Source organism: Culex pipiens, chromosome 3, assembly GCF_016801865.2.
Source record: "Culex pipiens pallens isolate TS chromosome 3, TS_CPP_V2, whole genome shotgun sequence".
NCBI classification, from domain to species: domain Eukaryota; kingdom Metazoa; phylum Arthropoda; class Insecta; order Diptera; family Culicidae; genus Culex; species Culex pipiens.
In genome coordinates, this window is record NC_068939.1 from 143,030,199 (window position 1) to 143,036,593 (window position 6,395).

The following is a 6,395-nucleotide window of genomic DNA, read 5'->3' on the forward strand; positions in this document are numbered from 1 at the left end:
ATGCTTAGGTCCAAAACATTGTAACAAAACACCGCGACAGAAGAAATAGCAACAGATTAACACGATTCAACATTAGGGAAGATTTCAGGAGAAAACAGTACACAGTAGAATAACAACTAGTTTTTGAATTCAAACTAAAAATAAAACAGTACTTGTTTTAATGAAAATTGATAGGCACACTATAAATGGTTAGGCGCTTATACTTACATCAAACCCTAATTAATGTACCACCCCCGGCCGAGTTAAAATGCGTAACCGGAAAAGAAGGTGTGCATGCCTGGCACGAACACTCAAAGCGTGTTCTAGCGTGCTGGTCGTACTGACTCAGAGCAAGGGTGAGATGTAGGTGTAAAGGCAGTGCGTGTTCGTCGGGAACCTGGTGCATAAGATCGGTCAAGGCCCGTTCTTACACTGAAAATTGCGAATTGCGAATTGCGAAACTCAAATAAGAATAAAAATAATTTAATAATTGTTCAATTACTAATTAGTAATTTTAATATAGGGTTAGTGAATTTTGATGATGAATTTTGATGCGGACGGTGTAAAATTCTTGAATTTATAATGTTTTTCTCCAAATATCATCAATATTTTAACCATAAAGACTATTTAAGTAAATTTTATAAATTTTCAATAGAAAAGCTTGATATGAACCATTTGATAAATTGTTTGGATTTTTCTATTTTTTTTTAGAAACTGACAAAATTTAGTAATATTTTTTTGCTTTGGTAAAATTTTACTACTATTTTATTTGAAATGTTAAATTTAAAAAGAAATTCAAAGAAATAAGCATTGTTTTAACTAAAATTAAATGATGAGTATTTTTTAGCTTTGAAATCACCTTTTAAAAGAGTAGTGCGGTGCCTGTGTGGACGCGCAGTCCTGTTTTTTCGTGTTATTTTCCGTCTCTTTTGTGTCGCTGTTCGAGTGCATGGGGTGATTGGCTATTATAATTAAATAATGGCATCAGTAGTGTGGTGCTTTTCGGGACGCGCAGTTCTGTTTTTTTACCTTCTTTTTTTTCATTGTTTTTTTTCCACTCGCGTTCGTTGGCCGATGAGTTTTTTTGTGTTGTTCTCTATTTATAGTTTTCTATAAAAAAGTACCTATTTTTTGAGACTAGCAAGTCGTATTGCTGGATTAAGCCCTTTCAATAATCATTTCAATAAATGAAGCCCTTCCTACATCACCGTTGATCGGAAGGCACGCCGACGGAGAATTTCTGGAGAATCGCGGTCGAATTAATACTATATTTAAATCCCTAGATAGGTATCTTTCCGCAGCCGGCTGCCTTAGATTTTTAAAATTTCAACCCATAAACAAATTGCTCATGGTCGCATCACCTACCACAGTGAATCCTGACCTCATACCCATCTTACTAACCCCTCAAAACTCATGTGATACTTTGTCGGAGACGCAGTCGATTTGGCGGTCCCATCACTCAAGTATCGGACTAACATTCCCATCCACTTCCCCGTGTCTTACCTCTGGTCGTGGCCGGCGTCGGTATTGATCAGCATGATAGGGACCTTTGAAAATTGCGAAGGGGTGATGATTGGTTCCTACTTTTCATCTGTGGTCCACGGAGCAATGTTTGGGGGTCCTGGTCAATAACGAAGTAGCAGCTACGGGTAGACACCAATGCTATGCTTTGAAATCACCTTTTAAAAACATTTAAGATTTTTTCTAAATCCTGTTCAATTTTAACGATATTTGATTATATGGGTGGATGATTCCCGTGAAAGATAAAAAATGACACCTTTTTTTTGTTTTCCGTTCTCATTTTGAATAAAAATTTCGATTTCGTTTCAAATTATATTATTTTTGCCTATTGATTTTAAATTTAGTTTTTGAAAATAAAAATGAAATCCTTAAAAATATTTGTTAAGGCTGTGGGCTAAATGTTGCAGAAAATTCAAATTATTTTACTTATTTTGGCTGGACAAGATTGATGTTAAAACAGAAGCAAATCAGCAAGAACGTTTTTGCTATATTAGTCGAATATTAAAAAGTAGTTCAATAAATGGTAATACGCATGCCCTACATTTTGTTTTAAAATATAAATAGAGCTCATCCATAAAACAGGTGGAGCCTTTTTTGAAATTTATGAGATTTTTTTGTGTCACGTTGAAATTTAGTGAAGATTTTTTTAGTCTTTTTATATAATGAAGCATAAAAAGTAGTTTCTATGATTTAAAGAAAAGATTTTCAGAGTCATTTTAACATTTTCCACGTTCCGCGAAATTTGCGTGAAATTTGGTGTTTTGAAATTGAGGTCCCGTGAAATTTGCTATTTTCGAGCGTGAAAAATCACTAAGCCTAGTCATAGGAAAGGCCCCCACAAAGCTTGATCCAAATAAAAAAAAATACAAAAAAATACAAATGGTCGACATCGGCTTATTTCCTAGAGAATTGCTCAATAGTTTTGGCCAAAAACGAGATTTACAACAATCACAAGCATTGTAGAACTATTTTTTATATCTAGTAGTTTTTGTTCAAAGGAGATGAGCGAGATTGAGGGGAAACCTCATTTATAGGGCGTCCAATTTTCCCGGGTTTTGAATTTCCTGGGAAACGGGAAAAATATTTTTCGAAATCCCGGGAATTCCCGGGATCCCGGGAAATTTTTAAAACAGTATTAAAATCTGGGTAATTCTCTACCAACTCACACGAAATCGGGAAAAGTTGCCCCGACCCCTCTTCGATTTGCGTGAAACTTTGTCCTAAGGGGTAACTTTTGTCCCTGATCACGAATCCGAGGTCCGTTTTTTGATATCTCGTGACGGAGGGGCGGTACGACCCCTTCCATTTTTGAACATGCGAAAAAAGAGGTGTTTTTAAATAATTTGCAGCCTGAAACGGTGATGAGATAGAAATTTGGTGTCAAAGGGACTTTTATGTAAAATTAGACGCCCGATTTGATGGCGTACTCAGAATTCCGAAAAAACGTATTTTTCATCGAAAAAAACACTAAAAAAGTTTTAAAAATTCTCCCATTTTCCGTTACTCGACTGTAAAAAATTTTGGAACATGTCATTTTATGGGAAATTTAATGTACTTTTCGAATCTACATTGTCCCAGAAGGGTCATTTTTTCATTTAGAACAAAATTTTTCATTTTAAAATTTCGTGTTTTTTCTAACTTTGCAGGGTTATTTTTTAGAGTGTATTAATGTTCTACAAAGTTGTAGAGCAGACAATTACAAAAATGTTGATATATAGACATAAGGGGTTTTTTTATAAACATCACAAGTTATCGCGATTTTACGAAAAAAAGTTTTGAAAAAGTTACTTTTTGCGTTTCTCTTTGTTTCGTCGTCCGTGTCTGTCGCGGGTGACCATGAACGGCCATGATCGATGACGACCAACTTTTTCAAAACTTTTTTTCGTAAAATCGCGATAACTCGTGATGTTTATAAGAAAACCCCTTATGTCTATATATCAATTTTTTTGTAATTGTCTGCTCTACAACTTTGTGGAACATTGTTACACTATAAAAAATAACCCTGCAAAGTTAGAAAAAACACGAAATTTTAAAATGAAAAATTTTGTTCTAAATGAAAAAATGACCCTTCTGGGACAATGTAGATTCGAAAAGTACATTAAATTTCCCATAAAATGACATGTTCCAAAATTTTTTACAGTCGAGTAACGGAAAATGGGAGAATTTTTAAAACTTTTTCAGTGTTTTTTTCGATGAAAAATACGTTTTTTCGGAATTCTGAGTACGCCATCTAATCGGGCGTCTAATTTTACATAAAAGTCCCTTTGACACCAAATTTCTATCTCATCACCGTTTCAGGCTGCAAATTATTGAAAAACACCTCTTTTTTCGCATGTTCAAAAATGGAAGGGGTCGTACCGCCCCTCCGTCACGAGATATCAAAAAACGGACCTCGGATTCGTGATCAGGGACAAAAGTTACCCCTTAGGACAAAGTTTCACGCAAATCGAAGAGGGGTCGGGGCAACTGCTGTGTGAGTTGGCGGAGAATTACCCATCTATGTTTTCATTATATATGCATGTTTTTCAAGCTTAAATTCATAGAATTAGCTCAATACTATTCATTGGTGGTAATCTACACTTCAACCTAAAAAAGGATAGCAGTTTTTAGATAACTTGAAAGATTATTTTTGTTCTTTGTTGAGCTTTGGTTTGTTATTTTGTATCTTATCCAATCTGATTCAAATTTAATAAGTCTCTTATAAATACATTTTTTTACTTGTCATGACAAGTAAAGCCTCTTTTTAAATGTCTAAAATAACAAATAAAAAGACAACAAATAAAATTATAACAGTTAAATTTTGAATAAGTTTAGACATGCATGTTGTATATAAAAACTATTAATCAAGTTGTCTTAAAGTCATTACCGCCAACTAGGGGAAAATCGGGACTACAGTCTAATTAGGTACAGGAGATTTTAGAGCAGTTCATTTGGAGGTCGGTGTACTAATTGTTTTGCTCTGTTCCTGTTTTAACCGAAATCAATCAAAATATTTGAAACATTATGCAAAAACAATGACTAAAACAGCTGTCTTAATTCGATACATTTGTCTTGAGTTGCCAAAAATGTTTCATGAAAAATAATTTAAAATGATATTATTTATTAAATTTAAAATCATAATTATAACTAGTCTTTCCAAAAATATATAAAATTTGATAAAAAATATTTAGATCGCTAGGCAATTTACGGATCGGTATTTTGTTTTACAAGTTTGCTTCATAAGTCAAATTAATGCTGATACCTTGTTTGGATAGGTCCTATAAACATATGAAAACGTAAAAGCTTGTAGGACCTTTAAAAAAACCCTGGATATATGCTTAATATATATTTTTTTATCGTTGTTCATCTATTTCAACAACAAAACCTAAATTTCCAGAGAATTTTTTTATATTTTTCCCAATTTCGGGAATTCCCGGGACAAAATACAAAAAATCCCGGGATTCGGGAATTCCCGGTTTTGGAAAAATCCCGCGATGAATTCCCGGGATGGACGCACTACTCATTTATTTTTGACCCATCTAGAGATCGCTACCGATTTTACCGAGTCGAAAGTAGCATTTGAAGCTCTTCTCTGTGTACTGCTACAGAGTTCTTCAACGCTTAGACTCAGTCGCCAACAGATCGTCCGAGAGATTGGATGAGATGGGTTTTGGGGAGGTTCGGGACTTGACAAACTCAATCCCCGCAGCAGCCGAAATCCCCTCTCGACCGCCAACCTACCCCTTTTGCCTCGCCAGATGGGTTTCAAGCAGGGGGTAGCGAAGAAGCCGCCATCTTGGAAGTTCAGAAAACAAACACTCAGAATCAGTATTATTCATATTATTTTGGTACCACGAAGTGTGTTATCCTGGTTAAACTCAAAAGTCCCATGCAAATGTGTAAAACCAAACCGAAAAATGTGTAATGCCGATTCACAGTGTACGGGCGCACTGTTGGTGGGTCTCGTGGCGCAGGGGTAGCGGCTTCGGCTGCCGATCCCAATGATGCTATGAGACGCGGGTTCGATTCCCGCCTTATCCACTGAGCTTCTATCGGATGGTGAAGTAAAACGTCGGTCCCGGTTTCTCCTGTCTCGTCAGAGGCGCTGGAGCAGAAATCCCACGTTAGAGGAAGGCCATGCCCCGGGGGGCGTAGTGCCAATAGTTTCGTTTCGTTTTTCGGGCGCACTGTTTGATCGACCAAAAGAAAAAAAAGCAAAAAAAGGTAAACAGAAAAATCACTTTTTTCGATATGAATTTTCAGCCAATATTGGGATGGAATCTCCAAGGATATGATAGAATTTGCCATCAGCAACACAAGTCACGTGTTTTTTTCAGGTATTTATCGCTTGAATTGCGGGAAAATTGAAAATCAAAAACCCAAACAATGGTTTGTTATGGGCTACCATTTGACAGCTAGTGCTTTTGTTGTGGGCTCTCATTTGACAACCGTGCTAATGTCGACTGTTGTCAGTTTGCTTTGGTCGGAATAGGGTTGCCATCCCCCCGGTTTCAAGCCATCGACCTTCCGCTTACAAGGCCATTTCACGATTTCCGTGAAATCGTTAAAACTCTTTTTTATTTGTTGAACAGTTTTTTGATAGCGTCGTAGGTGAATTTGAACGATTTCACGGAAATCGTGAAGTTGAATTTTCTTAAATTAATGCCGTGAAATATATACAAGACATATTTCATTCACAAAACCATTTTACCGTAAAAACATGCCGATAAATCACTCCCATACACGGAGAAAAAAGAGTTCCCAAAATCGTGAACAAGCGTTCATGAAAATGAGAACCTCGAACAAAGTGTCTTTGTTCGACTTTGAAAAACGTACCATGAAATTTGAACACTTTGTTCGTGGTTCCCATTTTCATGAACGCTTGTTCACGATTTTGGGAACCCTTTTTTCTCCGT